Here is an 18,781-nt window from a genome sequence, read left to right on the forward strand (position 1 = left end):
CTTCACGGAGGTACCAATAATCCTATTAGGATTTTTTGTTTTCGGGTTTAGCCCTCACTAGGGTTAATAGGGAGGGAGGTGGGAAAGATGATAATAGGGAGGTAGGAAGGATGATAGGGAGAGAGGTGGGAAGGATGATAATAGGGAGGTAGGAAGGATGATAATAGGGAGGGAGGTGGGAAGGAACTCATCATATATATTTTTAAGGAACATTGAGATAATAAGCTGCCTGGAGACACGATATTCAATTTTTTTCCCTGGACTTCTGTTTATTCCCTGGACTTCTGTTTATTCCCTGGACTTCTGTTTATTCCCTGAACTTCTGTTTATTCCCTGGACTTCTGTTTATTCCCTGAACTTAGTAAAAAACATTAATATCACCGTATCGAACATTCATTAAAAATTTACAAAGATTATTTTTGACAAGCGTGTTGTTGTAAGGAACTTGACGAGTCTAGAACAAGTCTGCAACACGTCTTGAAAACGTTTACGTCGTGACGCTCGAGCGCTCGTGCACGAGATAACGAAATTAACGAAGATGTTTGTGAACAGAGACAAGAAAATGGGACTGAAGGTTTGTATATAGAGACGTTGAACAGTATGCAACTGACACGAAGAATATTGCAATATGCAAAGTGGGAAATTTGATTACGTGAGTGTTAGCAAAGTCAGTATATATATATATATATATATATATATATATATATATATATATATATATATATATATATATATATATATATTATGCAAAACAATCACTGGGGGAGTTGAATGATAGCTCTAGGCTTTACCTGTTGCAATCAACACAGGAGCTTCCATTGTTGCAGAAAAGAGGCTGAGGTCCAAGCAAATACGACCACGGCACCGTGGTCTACCTACTTGGAGGGCTGGTAGACCACGGCGCCGTGGTCTACCTACCTGGAGGGCTGGTAGGCCACGGCACCGTGGTCTACCTACTTGGAGGGCTGGTAGACCACGGCACCGTGGTCTACCTACTTGGAGGGCTGGTAGACCACGGTGCCGTGGTCTACCTACCTGGAGGGCCGGTATTCCACGGTGCCGTGGTACAGAACTGTACTGCCTGGTTACTCAATGGTTCAGTTTTTTTCTTTTTTGGGGGGAGGGGGGTTTGCTTTCAAATGTACAGTTTGGAAGTAATGAAAGATGGAATATCATCAGTTTATGTTGGGAATGTTCTGATGCTTACACTACCTGGTGTTGCGTCTAGCTGGTGTTGCGTCTACCTGATGTTGCGTCTAGCTGGTGTTGCGTCTACCTGATGTCTGGACATTCTCAGAATGGAGACCAGGAGCTGCAGGTTGTGAAGGTAGAGAAAGTTTGTCCTGACGACGTTTGGATCAGCTTGTGACTGACGCAGCTCGATAATGACCAAAACGTTGTCAGGAGAGGAACACAGTGTGTGTTTCTCTTCAGATCACAACAGTCACGGTGTCGTGGCTGGAATTTATGTTAACGTTTGCCTCTTTCCACAGCCTGGATGTCACTTTCCATGAGTTGACGATAGGCCGGTTTGCAGCGGACCCGAAATATCGCCTTCATATTTCCACGGAGTGCGAGGTTGTCGGTGATTTTTACCGGCCATGGCACCTCAGAAGGGAGCAGCGGGGAAGTCTACAGAGTTTAGGTCAGAGGTTAGAAGACTAGATGTCGCCGAATCCTTGAAAGTAGAGGCAGTGTTGGCGGCTGGGGCCAGTGGTGGCACTTCTAGGTAGGTTCCGGAAACTAGGCACTACTGCATCTCTCCACACCTGGAAGGAGTAAGTGGTCTAGGTTATGCAGCTAAAAAATAACAACAGAGTTGTGAGAATGTGGAACAGTTTGGAGAGTGATGTAGTGGAGGCAGGAGCCATACATAGCATTAAGTAGAGGTACAATAAAGCTTATGGAGTAGGGAGTGTTTGGGCCTAGCAGCGACCAGCGAAGAGGCGGGGCCAGGAGCTATGGCTCGACCCCTGAAGCCGCAAATAGGTGTTTGTACATGGACCTGCATGATATCAAGCAGCTCCATGATCGACAGAAATATAATCATGCAAGACAGTTTTGAGTATTGCTTTTGGATTATACAAACTGGATTCATTTATATCTATTTACTACAAGTACAAGGTATACAGACCATAGCTGACATCAGTGACGTATAGAAAGCCACTTGTTATGCTGAGCATTTCTGTCAAATTAGGTCAGCTTTGTCCTAGGATGCGACCCACACCAGTCGACTAACACCCAGGTACCTATTTTACTGATAGGGAACATAGACAACCGGTGTAAAGAAACACGGCCAATGTTTCTACACTCGCTGGGAATCGAACCCAGACCCTAGCCGAGTGAAGCGAGAGATTTAGCCACTAGGCCACGCTTGGATTTTCACCATTTTTTTCACAGTGGGTATTATATATAGTTTCCAGTGTTACGCTCTACGGTGTCAGTGACTGCGATTAGCGAGGCTTCCAGACATCCCCTGTGGATCCTGTCCCAAGATTCATGTAGGCGAAACAGGCAGAGATATTTCGATCTGCCTGAACGAGCATCGAAACGTCAGCAAGAGAGACGGCTTAAGGTACGCCCTTGCCCTCCACTGTATGAGGCACAACTCCTCACCGGACAAGACCTTAGACGCCGATGGTGTCTGGAAGCCTCACTAATCGCCGTCACCGACACCATACATAGCTACGTGCGCGAATAATTGGTAACACACACACACACACACGTACATGTAACTCTCACGTACACAAGAGCAACATCAAAATGAAACTGACAGGAGTTATTACTATTGTGAGTGTTCTTTTATTCTCAACAGGATCATCTATCACTGTGTGTGAGAGAAAGAGGAGGGGGATGAGACAAGAGAGGGTAGACTGCATCTTCTTGGACTGCAGGAAAGCGTTTGACACAGTACCACACCAGAGATTCGTCTAGAGACAGAAGGGAGCAAAGTTTAAAGGCAGTGTGTTCCAGTGACAGAAGGCAGAGAGTAACAGTAAGATATATCAGAATGGTAAAGAATAACGGCTGGGGTTCCACAAGGATCAGTATTAGGACCACTATTGTTACTAATATACGTTAACAACCTAACATAGATTCAGTCTTATGCTTGGATGTAAAGCTAACGAAAACGAGAACAGGGGAAAGATAGTGAATAAAAAAAAAACAGGAAAATCTCAACACACCACAGATGTGCTCACACAAGTGGTTGCTCGAGTTCAATTATTACAAAACCACCAGTTGGGCTTACACTAGTGTAGTAATATGAGAGTTCGGGATACGTAATACACAACATTTTTACTAGCATATAAAAACAATCTTTGGTCTAGAGGTATTATATAATAATCTTTAATATATTAATATCTGATAAAAACCTGTTATCTCTGGTACATGTTACAATAATAAATTATAATTACTTTGTACAATATACATATAAATCCTAAAATAATAAATTATAATTAATTTGACCCTACCACACACAGGGGTACAACTCTTGACACTACTGTGTCACTAATTACGTGGAGTTATACTACACTCCTGTCTCACGACACCCTTATCTGTTATGACGCTCTTTCTGTGTCACACGACACCCTTGTCAGTGTTGTGACGCTGCTCCTCTCCATGACACTATTGTCAGTGTCACACTACGATCCTATCTTCCTTCAGTGTCACACTACAACAGCGTCAGCTCTACGTCATACACACGTGTCTACTGTCACACTTGACACCCTTGTCTCTGCGTCACACACTCGACTATCACCCGCATAGCGTCTTTCTTCTCAGAGGCCAGCAATCTGTCACATGACACTATTCGTCAGTGTCACACTCCGACCCTATCTTCCTTCAGTGCCACACTACAACAGCGTCAGCATGACTTGGCCCGCAGTTGACTAGAGTCGGTGGTGAGTCCGTAGACATCACCTACAATTGTACTTGAGGTAGGCTTGTAAATACTCTCTAAGGCCAGTAGATGTACACCATAAGGTGGTCTGGTGAATACTGTCTACTGCCAGTAGATGTACACCGTAAGGTGGTCTGGTAAGTACTGCTTCTAAGGCCGGCTCAGCAGTCCCCACATTGGGTCTGATGACGTACCCAGTGGTAGTGCCGGCCGGCAGGTTAACCACTAGTCTGGCAGGGGCCGTCACATCAATCTAAAAAAAAACGCAAGGCCTTCCTTTTTGATAAAAGAATTGTAAATATAAGAGAGTATAGAAGACCTGGAGGCGAGTATAATACCGAGCATATCACCAAAATACACAACCTGTATAATGTAAGTAGCAAAAGTAGCATTAGCGAGCCTGAGACAGCATTCAGGAAGGTTAACAAAGAATCCTTCAGTAACTTATACACGACATACGTCAGGTCAGTCACTGAGTACGCAGCCCCAGCATGGAGCCACACCTGGCCAAGCTTAGAAAGGTACAAAGGTTTGCAACCTAATTAGTACCAGAACACACAACCCATTGTGAGGAGAGGCTCAAGGTACTGAACCTGACCACCTTGGCAGAGGAGACATGATCACGACCTATAAATTTTAAGGGGAAGCGATAGGGATGGTAAGGATAAACTAAGTGGACGCAAGTGGAAGCTGAGGACACTAAGGTACCATAGGGATGTTAGGAAGTATTTCTTCAGCCTCAGGTTGGTTGAAATGTGGAATAACCTGGATGAGGTAGTGGTGAAGTTAACACACACAGCCATCTCACTCACAGTGATAAAGGTGATCCACCCTACATCACCCTGCATCACCCTAGTGAAGACTTACTCAGCCCTGTAACAACTTCAGTATTACCAAGGCTGGCTCCTCCTCAGGAAAATTAAGGTATAGAAAAAGAACAAAAACTGACAAACATAAACACTTTATTATTTAGAAAATATAAAACACTTAAATATGAAGTATTAATCCTACATTAAAGAAAATGAAAAATGAAAAATATAAATGATAACTGAATTCAACGCTAATATAAATGTATATAAAACGTGGGTGTCTGGTGTTGGTAACACTGTGTGTTGTTGACATCGTAGCCGTGCTGATGATGGGGGGGGGTCGCAGGTGTTGGTGACAACCCGCCGGCTCGTTCTTCACAGATTTTCTAGCCGTCCATAATCCTTCCAGATGACAGGAAAGCAGGTTTTCTCCACTGCAATGATGAGGGGTTATATCCTGCTACTTGCATACACAAATAGATAAGTGGATCAAAATTTGGGACATCTCCAAACGTTAATCCGTCTCCTTCAATTCTATTCATTGATTGGCAGGTGACCCTCTCTGTCATCCAAGCTGGAAAGATAGACAGGTTACCCACTGCTTAAGAAATCACTCTCCATGATAAGTACAATACCTAAAAGATGTGGTGATTATTGCAACAGTCAACTTAGAGCAAGACTGAAAGGACTAAGTTTATTATTGGTCAAAAGTGAAGCTTTCAACCAATAAATCCACTAGAATACAAGGCAGGCATGTACTTACAGTAGTGCTGTGAGTCTAGTGATTACTGTTTGGACCGGAGCCCCACACGTCACCTTTCGGGGGGGGGGGGGAAGAGGGAGGGGAAGGAATAGCGGGAGCTAGACTGACCCTACGTTAACTAGTAGCCGGGAATCAAACTATTGTTACTATATCGCTACTCCTATCTATTGAACTTTTCCCTCACAACCCTGCACCACCCTGCATCACCCTGCATCACACTGCACCACCCTGCACCAACCTACATCACCCTGCATCACCCAACACCACCCTACATCACCCTGTACCACCCTGCATCACCCTACACCACCCTGCATCACCCTACACCACCCTGCACCACCCTACACCAACCTACATCACCCTGCACCACCCTGCACCACCCTGCATCACCCTGCATCACCCAACACCACCCTACATCACCCTGCATCACCCTGCATCACCCTGCATCACCCTACATCACCCTGCACCACCCTGCATCACCCTGCATCACCCTGCATCACCCAACACCACCCTACATCACCCTGTAAAACCCTGCATCACCCTACACCACCCTGCACTACCCTACATCACCCTGCACCACCCTGCATCACCCTGCATCACCCTACATCACCCTGAACCACCCTGCACCACTCTACACCACCCTGCACCACCCTGCATCACCCTACACCACCCTGCACCACCTTGCATCATTCTACACCACCCTGCACCACCCAACACCACCCTGCATCACCCTGCACCACCCTGCATCATCATGCATCACCCTTCACCACCCCACACCACCCTGCACCACCCTGCATCACCCTGAACCACCCTGCATCACCATGCATCACCCTTCACCACCCTGCACCACCCTGCATCACCATGCATCACCCTTCACCACCCTGCACCACCCTGCATCACACTGCACCACCCTGCATCACCCTACACCACCCTGCATCACCCTGCATCACCCTGCACCACCCTACACCACCCTGCATCACCCTACACCACCCTGCACCACCCTACACCAACGTACATCACCCTGCACCACCCTGCATCACCCTGCACCACCCTGCATCACCCAACACCACCCTACATCACCCTGCATCACCCTGCACCACCCTGCATCACCCTGCATCACCCTGCACCACCCTGCATCACCCTGCATCACCCTGCATCACCCAACACCACCCTACATCACCCTGTACCACCCTGCATCACCCTACACCACCCTGCACCACCCTGCATCACCCTGCATCACTCTACACCGCCCAGCACCACTCTGCACCACTCTGCATCACCCTACACCGCCCTGCACCACCCTGCATCACCCTACACCACCCTGCACCACCTTGCATCATTCTACACCACCCTGCACCACCCAACACCACCCTGCATCACCCTGCACCACCATGCATCACCCTTCACCACCCCACACCACCCTGCACCACCCTGCATCACCCTACACCACCCTGCATCACCCTACACCACCCTGCACCACCCCACACCACCCTGCACCACCCTACACCAACCTACATCACCCTGCACCATCCTGCATCACCCTGCATCACCCTACACCACCCTACATCACCTTACATCACCCTGTACCACCCTGCATCACCCTACACCACCCTGCATCACCCTGCACCACCCTACACCACCCTGCACCACCCTACACCACCCTGCACCACCCTGCACCACCCTACACCACCCTGCACCACCCCGCACCACCCTGCACCACCCTTCATCACCCTGCATCACCCTACACCGCCCTGCACCACCCTGCACCACCCTGCACCTCCCTACACCACCCTGCACCTCCCTACACCACTCTGCACCACCCTGCATCACCCTGCACCACCCTCCATCACTCTGCACCGCCCTGCAACACCCTGCACCACCCTACAGCACCCTGCACCGCCCTGCACCGCCCTGCACCATCCTGCACCACCCTGCACCGCCCTGCAACACCCTGCATCACCCTACACCTCCCTTCACCACCCTACACCCTGCACCACCCTACAAAACCCTGCACCACCCTACACCACTCTGCACCACTCTGCACGACCCTGCACCACCCTACACCCTGCATCACTCTGCACCACCCTGCACCACCCTGCATCACCCTGCACCATCCTGCACCATCCTGCACCGACCTGCACCACCCTGCACCGCCCTGCACCACCCTGCATCACCCTGCACCGCCCTTCACCACCCTACACCACCCTACACCACCCTGCACCACCCTGCACCACCCTACACCCTGCACCTCCCTGCACCACCCTACACCACCCTGCACCACCCAGCACCACCCAGCACCACCCACTCATAGTTAAGAATGGTCAGAGGGATTATTTGTATTTCCCCTCCCCCCCCCCACCTGTCACCACCTTCCTACCTCGCTGAGTAATATTGATCAATCATTAATCAAGAAACAACTTTCTCAAAAAAGTTTGATTAATGGCGGCAGCAAATGCGCGTCAGTGTAGAGCCGAGTAATTGTTACATATTACTGGTAATCCGGGGCAGAGTAGAGTTAACTTGGGAATATCTGACGAGACAATTTAAGTTTTTTATGGCCGGTCTGACGAACTGGGGGGGGGAGGGGATGCAGTGGGGGGAGGGGGTGTTAATCTCTGGTCTGTATGTGTCGGTCTCTGGACCAGACTCTGAGAAAAGTGTTTTATAAGCCAAGATTTATGCTCCTTTGTGGTTTACAGGTGCGTATTGCTTGTCTGTAAACTACCACCCTCCCCTTCCTTTGCTCCCTGTGTGTACTCGCCCATTTGTGACTGCAGGGATCGAGTCATAGCTCCTGGCCCTGCCTCTTCCTGGTGTGTGCGCGCGCGTTTAGTGGGACTGACCCAGTGCTTGTGGTTCTCCTCTTTCGTCTTCCGGTGACGACGCATTGTATAAATCCTTGTAATGTTGTACCCATCTACCGCTCTGCGAGGAGACGTTTCCCAGTGTCCATCGCCCCTCTATTTCCAGTAGTAGGTGCTCTTATTGGGCAGGGGTCATGTGTCTGGGCGAAGACGCAGGACATCATAGGCACCCAGGTCATTGTCTTCAGGTAAGTTTAACCGCGAGGCACTCCCAGTGCAAGGCACTCCCAGTGCGAGGCACTCCCAGTGCAAGGCACTCCCAGTGCGAGGCACTCCCAGTGCGAGGCACTCCCAGTGCAAGGCACTCCCAGTGCAAGGCACTCCCAGTGCAAGGCACTCCCAGTGCGAGGCACTCCCAGTGCAAGGCACTCCCAGTGGGAGACAGTGGGTAAGGTTGCTAGCAGGCTGGACCTAACATCAGCGATGGGCAAAACGTTGCAACACTATATATTGCCAAATATTGCACATGTCTCTCACTCTTCAGAGACTGGATCATTATAAACATCACAATCATCATAATCATCATAATCACAACTATAATCATCACACCCTGGTCCATCATCATACAGTCTGAGTTAAATAATTACCTCCTGTCCCACCCCCCAGGCGTTGTACTACCCCCTACGGTTTTAACGCTTCCCCCATGAATAAAAGTTATTATTCAGTTACGCAAAAAAACGTCAGAGTGCGTCACTGTGGCCTTGCTGAGAGTGCGTCACTGTGGCCTTGGTGAGAGTGCGTCACAGTGGCCTTGCTGAGAGTGCGTCACTGTGGCCTTGGTGAGAGTGCGTCACTGTGGCCTTGGTGAGTGCGTCACTGTGGCCTTGCTGAGAGTGCGTCACAGTGGTCTCGTTAAGAGTGCGTCACTGAGGCCTTGCTAAGAGTGCGTCACTGTGGCCTTGCTGAGAGTGCGTCACTGAGGTCTTGCTAAGAGTGCGTCACTGAGGCCTTGCTAAGAGTGCGTCACTGTGGCCTTGCTGAGAGTGCGTCACTGAGGTCTCGCTAAGAGTGCGTCACTGAGGCCTTGCTAAGAGTGCGTCACTGTGGCCAACACATTCCCTGAGATGTGTTATGTACCATGGAGTGTGTTATGTATCACTGGCACTCATCACTCATGACATGTATGAAGGGTCGTTGTTCATCACTCATTCATCACTCATGCATTGCTGTGTGGATCATGCGACCATGAACATGGCTGACAGCTACGTCGCAATACCCAGACCGAGATCACTGCCTAGCAGTGATCTCAGCCCTGAGATCACTGCTAGAGTAATCTACTGGATAGACGGCCTGCCATCCGGCTATCAACCCACAGCTACCACCATCCCTCACATCAACAACTTGAAGTATTGGCAATCAATGAGGTAATGGCGTTGTTGATGTTGCTAGCTAGTGTCAACGCTGCAATGGGTGGAACGTTAAGACGCCCACGGTCACCTGGTGATCGAAACTTTCCAATTACTGCCCATAGGAGGGTCCAGCTACTGAGTCCCCGAACTGAAGGTCCTTAGTTCCTCTGGTCTTCAGGTCTGGGTGTCAATAAGGAGAATAGATAAAGCAGTAGCGAAGTGCAGAGAGAGAGAGAGAGAGAGACTGACTTGAAAAATGTGGTAACCTTTGTGGGATTCATTACTAAGTTACAATAAGAATTAGTAATAATAATAATAATAGTAATAAATTCAAGACAGAGATTATTCTCATATTTTAATGTATGTACTCATGCATCTCTCTCTTTCTTTCTCCCTCCTCTCTTTCATCTCATCTTTCTCACAAAGTTGAAAAGATCACATCAACTGGACGGATAATCACCCTTGTGGGGAGATTATTAAAGTCGTCCGTGTGTGTGTCTGTTCCTCTTTCCCTTCCTCTATCTCTCGGAATGTACATCTGGGGAGATAGGTGCGGGGGAGAGGGTAGTAGACACAATTTACTCCCCAGAACGTCCGTGCCTTACGAGTGAATGACGAGATGAACGTGTCCTCATTCCCCCTCCATACATTACTTTTTCAATAAATAATCCAGAGAGTCATTCCAGGAATGAAGGCGTCAACTCGCGGCCGAGAGAAGATTAAGCATTTTTGCATAATTCAAACGTTGTGGTGGATTACACGAAGGTGATGTATGGAGAGTCCTCGGCCAGCCTATGAGATTTATATCTGCGGCACTTGCTGATGTATTTATGAGAGTGGTGGTGGTGGTGCTGGTGGTGCTGGTGCTGGTGGTGCTGGTGCTGGTTACCCGTGATATCCAGTTGTTGGTGCTCTCGTGAAGCTGTGAGATGTTACGCTACTGTTTACATCGCTAGCTGCTGCTGTTACTGTTGCTCCTGCACTCTGGTTCTGCGCAGCGGTAAATCATCAGCGCACTCTACACGCCCCTTCAAGACTAATGTTCCGCCATCAGGCGAAGAATGCTCACTACAACCGTATTTAATCTAGTTAAGACTTCAGAGTAGCTGAGTAACAGCTACAAGAGCTGAGCAAGAGCTACAACAGCAGCTACAAGAACAGCAGCATCTGGTTCTCATTTCTATTGTTGAGGTTAGACCAACACACACACACACACACACACACACACACACACACACACACACACACACACACACACACAAAAGAAAAACAAGTCGGTCTGACTTAAACCCTTAACTAGACACAGCAGTTACGCCGCATCATCATCATCATGGCACTACGGATGCCCGTGACAAGCCCCAGACAGCAGCAACGGAAGACCCACGAACGACAATCATTACACAGAGTTCAGGTGGACGCGACAGCCCTCCTGAAATCACTATCATTTCACCCACAAGATACAATGGCTAGTACCCTGGCTTGCTAGTTTCAAAACTGGCGTGCCCTGGGGTAGGTTTCAAGCCCACTAACCTGAGTGGGTTCAATCCTGGCTTGATCTCCGGGTTAAGTCTGCTGAAGGTTGGTTAGACGTTATTGGGTCTTTGTAAACCAGTGATGGTCGTAACTAGCAAGCCTCTTCTGTTTACATCGCTAGCTGCTGCTGTTACTGCTGCTGCTGTTATTGCTGCTGCTGTTATTGCTGCTGCTGTTACTGCTGCTACTACTGCAGATAGTCCTATATTATCCTCGCATCAGGCTATAGAAAACGTAGCTGGCAAAGACGTAGTCTACAGCAGATATCTTTTATGTGGGCTATAAGATATCTATCTTTTTTCGATCTTCTTTACCAGAAACATAACTGTAAATAGGAATGAGGAGAAACTGGAGAATAGATGCATTAATAGACAATATGTAAAGTAAAAAGGACACAAGTGCAACTAATGTGAAATTGTTTCGCTCCCCAGGAGCTTTATCATGATTTATCAAGCCGTAACTGCTTTATAAAGTTCCTGGAGAGCGAAACGTTGCCACAATAAAAATGTCACATTAGTTGCACCTGTGTCCTTTTACTTTTCATATTGTCGGTAATTCTACCAACATTATTACAATAGACACTGTATATCAGAACGTGTTACACACGCGTCTTATTCATCATTAAAGACACCCAAGTGTTGCTTATGCAAGTGCAACACTTGCATCACTGTGTTGTGTACCATTAAGGCTACAAGACTTCCCTCAACTCCATTATTAAAGACTTTCGCAATCCGTTCGACTGTTGCTTCGTTGCCATGAACCACCGCTGGCTTGATGCCCAACGTTGATGCAAGCCACCAGTCAAAAAGCCACCTAAAACAAGTCAGTTTAGCCACCTGGCTCAGCCAGCCTGAGAGAGAGAAAGAGAGGCATGCTACAGTATCACAGTCCGAATCATCCCATTTGTAAATCCGGTCTGGTAAATCACACCCAGCTCCCTGGGGACTGGGGGTTAATCAGGGGTAGCAGCAATTTCTGGGATCAAGAGCCCCCTACCCAATATCATCCAGGACCCTCACTTGGTCCAGAAAAGCGTAATTAACTGCCAATCACACACCCAGAGAGATGATTCTTACGATCTAAGGTCGAAGGTCAGGTAGGTAAGTGTATGATGCCCGGGCATCGAAGATTTGCCTGCCTAGCTCACCGTACCCAGCGAGGCTCTTGGGCAGGTCCAGGGTAATGTACCCACGAGAAACTAGTGGGTTAGTCTGCTGGGTTTAAAGTCTATCGACTACACGAGGGTCTGTAAGGCTACAGGTCACCTGGTACACCACTTGTCAAGAATACTTTAACAGCTAAGATTGGGGGTTAAAGTAAGTTCTCTGTGTATATACACAGGGGTACACCTCCCAGTGTATATACACAGGGGTGCACCTCCCAGTGTATATACACAGGGGTACACCTCCCAGTGTATATACACAGGGGTACACCTCCTAGTGTATATACACAGGGGTACACCTCCCAGTGTATATACACAGGGGTACGCCTCCCAGTGTATATACACTCGTCAAGTTGACAATATACACTAGGTAATGTATATAAAGTGTAGCACCGTCTATCAAGCCTCTTCCTCCTCCTCCTCCTCAGATTAAACAACTCTCAACTTTTACCATTAAAAATGATCCACGGCATCAGAGCCGTGCATGTGTAATGACACTAGCGGTGACGGGTGATAGTGACGGGTGACAGTGACGGGTGGCAGTGACGGGTGACAGTGACGGGTGACAGTGACGGGTGACACTCCACCCATCCTAAATCTCCAATCCCAAGTTCTTCATGATAAATCTCCAATCCAAATAATCCAATCCTTAATTTAATCCTAATCCTCTAATCCTAAATCCCTAATCTTCTAATTCCCTTTAATTCAGTCATAAATTAAGGCCAGCGTTCTGAATTATCGCATTTTCCACCTGGCAGATTGTGGTGGTTCAACAGGCTGTTGTTGCTGGTAATGGGTGTAATGGGGCTTGCCATGGCTTCCCACACCCACTCTTCCACCTTATTGCCCGCCCGCTCACACTCTCACCCTCTTCCACCCTACTGCCCATCTACCCACACTCTCACCCTCCTCCACCCTACTGCCCACCCACCCACACCCTCACCCTCTTCCACCCTACTTCCCACCCACCCACACTCTCACCCTCTCTTCCACCCTACAGCCCGCCCACCCACACCCTCTCTTCCACCCTACAGCCCGCCAACCCACACCCTCTCTTCCACCCTATTGGCCACCCACCCTCACCCTCTCTTCCACCCTACACCCCACCCACCTACACCCTCACCCACTCTTCCACCCTACTGCCCACCCACACCCTCACCCTCTTTTCCACCCTACTGCCCACCTACCCACACACACCCTCTTCCACTCTACTGCCCACCCACCCACCCACACCCTCACCCTCTCTTTCACCCTACTGCCCACCCACCCACACCCTCACCCAATCTTCCACCCTACTGCCCACCCACCCACACCCTCACCCAATCTTCCACCCTACTGCCCACCCACCTACACCCTCACCCACTCTTCCACCCTACTGCCCACTCACCAACACCCTCACCCACTCTTCCACCCTACTGCCCACCCACCAACACCCTCACCCACTCTTCCACCCTACTGCCCACCCACCAACACCCTCACCCACCCTACTGCCCACCCACCCACACCCTCACTCTTCCACCCTACTGCCCACCCACCCACACCCTCACCCACTCTTCCACCCTACTGCCCACCCACCCACACCCTCACTTACTCTTCCACCCTACTGCCCACCCACCAACACCCTCACCCACTCTTCCACCCTACTGCCCACCCACCCACACCCTCACTCTTCCACCCTACTGCCCACCCACCCACACCCTCACCCACTCTTCCACCCTACTGCCCACCCACCCACCCCCTCACCCAATCTTCCACCCTACTGCCCACCCACTTACACCCTCACCCACTCTTCCACCCTACTGCCCACTCACCAACACCCTCACCCACTCTTCCACCCTACTGCCCACCCACCAACACCCTCACCCACTCTTCAATCCTACTGCCCACCCACCAACACCCTCACCCACCCTACTGCCCACCCACCCACACCCTCACCCACTCTTCCACCCTACTGCCCACCCACCAACACCCTCACCCACTCTTCCACCCTACTGCTCACCCACTCTTCCACCCTACTGCTCACCCACCCACACCCTCACTTACTCTTCCACCCTACTGCCCACTCACCAACACCCTCACCCACTCTTCCACCCTACTGCCCACCCACCAACACCCTCACCCACTCTTCCACCCTACTGCCCACCCACCCACACCCTCACCCACTCTTCCACCCTACTGCCCACCCACCCACACCCTCACCCACTCTTCCACCCTACTGCTCACCCACTCTTCCACCCTACTGCCCACCCACCCACACCCTCACCCACTCTTCCACCCTACTGCCCACCCACCAACTCCGACACCCACTCTTCCACCCTGCAGCCCACCCACCAATACCCTCACCCACTCTTCCACCCTACTGCCCACCCACCCACACCCTCACCCACACTTCCACCCTACAGCCCACCCACCCACACCCTCACCCACTCTTCAACCCTACAGCCCACCCACCCACACCCTCACCCACTCTTCCACTCTACTGCCCACCCACCCACCCACGCCCTCACCCACTCTTCAACCCTACAGCCACCCACCCACACCCTCACCCACTCTTCCACCCTTCTGCCCACCCACCCACGCCCTCACCCACTCTTCCACCCTACAGCCCACCCACTCTTCAACCCTACAGCCCACCCACCCACACCCACTCTTCCACCCTACAGCCCACCCACTCTTCAACCCTACAGCCCACCCACCCTCACCCACTCTTCCACCCTTCTGCCCACCCACCCACCCACACCCTCACCCACTCACCCACACCCTCACCCACTCTTCCACTCTACTGCCCACCCACCCACCCACGCCCTCACCCACTCTTCAACCCTACAGCCACCCACCCACACCCTACTGCCCACCCACCCACACCCTCACCCACACTTCCACCCTACAGCCCACCCACCCTACTGCCCACCCACCCACACCCTCACCCACTCTTCAACCCTACAGCCCACCCACCCACACCCTCACCCACTCTTCCACTCTACTGCCCACCCACCCCCCCACGCCCTCACCCACTCTTCAACCCTACAGCCACCCACCCACACCCTCACCCACTCTTCCACCCTTCTGCCCACCCACCCACGCCCTCACCCACTCTTCCACCCTACAGCCCACCCACTCTTCCACCCTACAGCCTACCCACCCACACCCACTCTTCCACCCTACAGCCCACCCACTCTTCAACCCTACAGCCCACCCACCCTCACCCACTCTTCCACCCTTCTGACCACCCACCCACCCACACCCTCACCCACTCTTCCACTCTACTGCCCACCCACCCACCCACGCCCTCACCCACTCTTCAACCCTACAGCCACCCACCCACACCCTCACCCACTCTTCCACCCTTCTGCCCACCCACCCACCCACGCCCTCACCCACTCTTCCACCCTTCTGCCCACCCACCCACCCACGCCCTCACCCACTCTTCCACCCTACAGCCCACCCACTCTTCAACCCTACAGCCCACCCACCCTCACCCACTCTTCCACCCTACAGCCCACCCACCCACCCACACCCACTCTTCCACCCTACAGCCCACCCACCCACACCCACAACTAAGGTTCTCGCCTGAGCTAATGAGTTGAATTAACCAATCTATAACTTCCTCTTTTATTAGCTATGATAACCTGGGCTCAGAAGTTAACATTTGCTCACTTTGATGTTAACAAGATAACCAGCGTGTAAACGCAACGTTAAAAACGCATAAAATAACGAGACGTGAAAAACGCCAAGTTTAGGTTTAAAACACCAGGTTTTGGTTTAAAACGCCAAGTTCAGAAGGTTTAAAATACCAAGTTTAGGTTTAAAACACCAGGTTTTGGTTTAAAACGCCAAGTTCAGAAGGTTTAAAGTACAAAGTTTAGGTTTAAAACGCCAAGTTTAGGTTTAAAACACCAAGGTTTAAAACGCCAAGGTTAGAAGTTTTAAAACAAATGTTCCAGTACCACTACAGACGCCACAGCTACCACACCACAGCTACCACACCACAGCTACCACACCACAGCTACCACACCACAGCTACCACACCACAGCTACCACACTACCACATCACAGCTACCACACTACCATCACCACAGCTACCACACTACCACCACAGCTACCACACTACCATCACCACAGCTACCACACTACCTCACCACAGATACCACACTACCACACCACTGCTACCCCACTACCACACCACAGATACCACACTACCACACGAACCACACTACCACAGCTACCACCACCACAGCTACCACACTACCACCACCACATCTACCACACAGTTACCACTCTACCACCACCACAGCTACCACACTACCACACCACAGCTACCACACTACCGCAACACCACAGCTAACACACTACCACCAGACCACAGCTACCACACCACCAGACCACAGCTACCACACCACCACAGCTACCACACCACCACCAGACCACAACTACCACACCACAGCTACCACACAGCTACCACACTACCACCAGACCACAGCTACCATGCTGCCACACCAGTTACCACCCCACCAGACCACACCACCACAGCTACCACACTACCACCAGACCACAGCTACCACACTACCACCACACCACAGCTACCACGCTGCCACACCAGTTACCACCCCACCAGACCACACCACCACAGCTACCACACCACCAGACCACAGCTACCACACCACCACAACTACCACACCACAGCTACCACACAGCTACCACACTACCACCAGACCACAGCTTCCACACTACCACCACACCACAGCTACCACACTACCACAACCACCAGACCACAGCCACAACACTACCACCAGACCACAGGCACCACACTACCACCAGACCACAGCTACCACACTACCACCAGACCACAGCTACCACACCACACTACCACCAGACCACAGCTACCACACTACCAACAGACCACAGCTACCACACTACCACCAGACCACAGCTACCACACCACAGCCACCACACTACCACCAGACCACAGCTACCACACCACAGCCACCACACTACCACCAGACCACAGCTACCACACTACCACCAGACCACAGCTACCACACCACAGCCACCACACTACCACCAGACCACAGCTACCACACCACAGCCACCATACTACCACCAGATCACAGCTACCACACCACACTACCACAACTACCACACCACAGCTACCATGATGGACTATGTAGCAACAAAATGCAAGGAGGCAGAGGAGAGGTTTGTTCCCAAGGGAAACAGTAATAATGGGAAGAACAGAACGAGTCCTTGGTTCACCCAAAGGTGTAGGGAGGCAAAAACTAAGTGTACTAGAGAATGGAAAAGGTACAGAAGACAGAGAACTCAGGAAAATAAAGAAATCAGCCGAAGAGCCAGAAACGAATATGCACAGATAAGAAGGGAGGCTCAGAGACAATATGAAAATGACATAGCATCAAAAGTAAAGACTGACCCGAAGCTGTTGTACAGCCACATCAGGAGGAAAACAACAGTCAAGGACCAGGTAATCAGACTGAGGAAGGGTGATGGGGAATTCACAAGAAACGACCAAGAGGTAAGTCAGGAGCTCAACACAAGATTTAAAGAGGTATTTACAGTGGAAACCAGTAGGACTCCAGGAAATCAGAACAGGGGGGCACACCAGCAAGTGCTGGATGAGGTACATATAACCAAGGAGGTGAAGAAGCTGCTATGCGAACTTGACACCTCAAAGGCGGTGGGACCAGACAACATCTCTCCATGGGTCCTTAAAGAGGGAGGAGAGATATTTGAAACTGGGCAACTCCCTGAGGTATGGAAAATGGCAAATGTAGTCCCAATTTTTAAAAAGGGAGACAGACATGAGGCACTAAACTACAGACCTGTATCACTAACGTGTATAGTATGCAAGGTCATGGAGAAGATCATCAGGATTAGAGTGGTGGGGCACCTGGAAAGAAACAAGGGTATAATTGACAACCAGCACGGTTTCAGGGAAGGAAAATCCTGTGTCACAAACCTACTAGAGTTTTATGACAAGGTGACAGAAGTAAGACAAGAGAGAGAGGGGTGGATCGAGTGCATATTTTTGGACTGCAAGAAGGCCTTCGACACAGTTCCTCACAAGAGGTTACTGCAAAAGCTAGAGGATCAGGCACACATAACAGGAAAGGCACTGCAATGGATCAGAGAATACCTGACAGGGAGGCAACAACGAGTCATGGTACGCGACGAGGTTTCAGAGTGGGCGCCTGTGACAAGCGGGGTTCCACAGGGGTCAGTCCTAGGACTTGTGCTGTTCTTGGTATATGTGAACGACATAACTGAAGGGATAGACTCAGAAGTGTCCTTGTTTGCAGATGATGCGAAGTTAATGAGAAGAATCAAATCGGATGAGGATCAGGCAGGACTACAAAGAGACCTGGACAGGCTACAAGCCTGGTCCAGC

The 18,781-nt window shown here is 50.5% G+C and overlaps 1 protein-coding gene across 1 annotated transcript in view; it reads right to left on the bottom strand.

The window, feature by feature from the left end:
• Positions 1-1,149: 1,149 nt before the first annotated feature.
• Positions 1,150-18,781, bottom strand: part of LOC128695209 (sex-determining region Y protein) — a 189,718-nt gene continuing 172,086 nt past the window's right edge. The window contains exon 3 of the transcript XR_011392804.1: positions 1,150-1,769. The gene's annotated coding sequence lies outside the window, so the exon portion shown is untranslated. The remainder of the gene's footprint in view (positions 1,770-18,781) is intronic.

Source organism: Cherax quadricarinatus, chromosome 35 (assembly GCF_038502225.1).
Source record: "Cherax quadricarinatus isolate ZL_2023a chromosome 35, ASM3850222v1, whole genome shotgun sequence".
NCBI classification, from domain to species: domain Eukaryota; kingdom Metazoa; phylum Arthropoda; class Malacostraca; order Decapoda; family Parastacidae; genus Cherax; species Cherax quadricarinatus.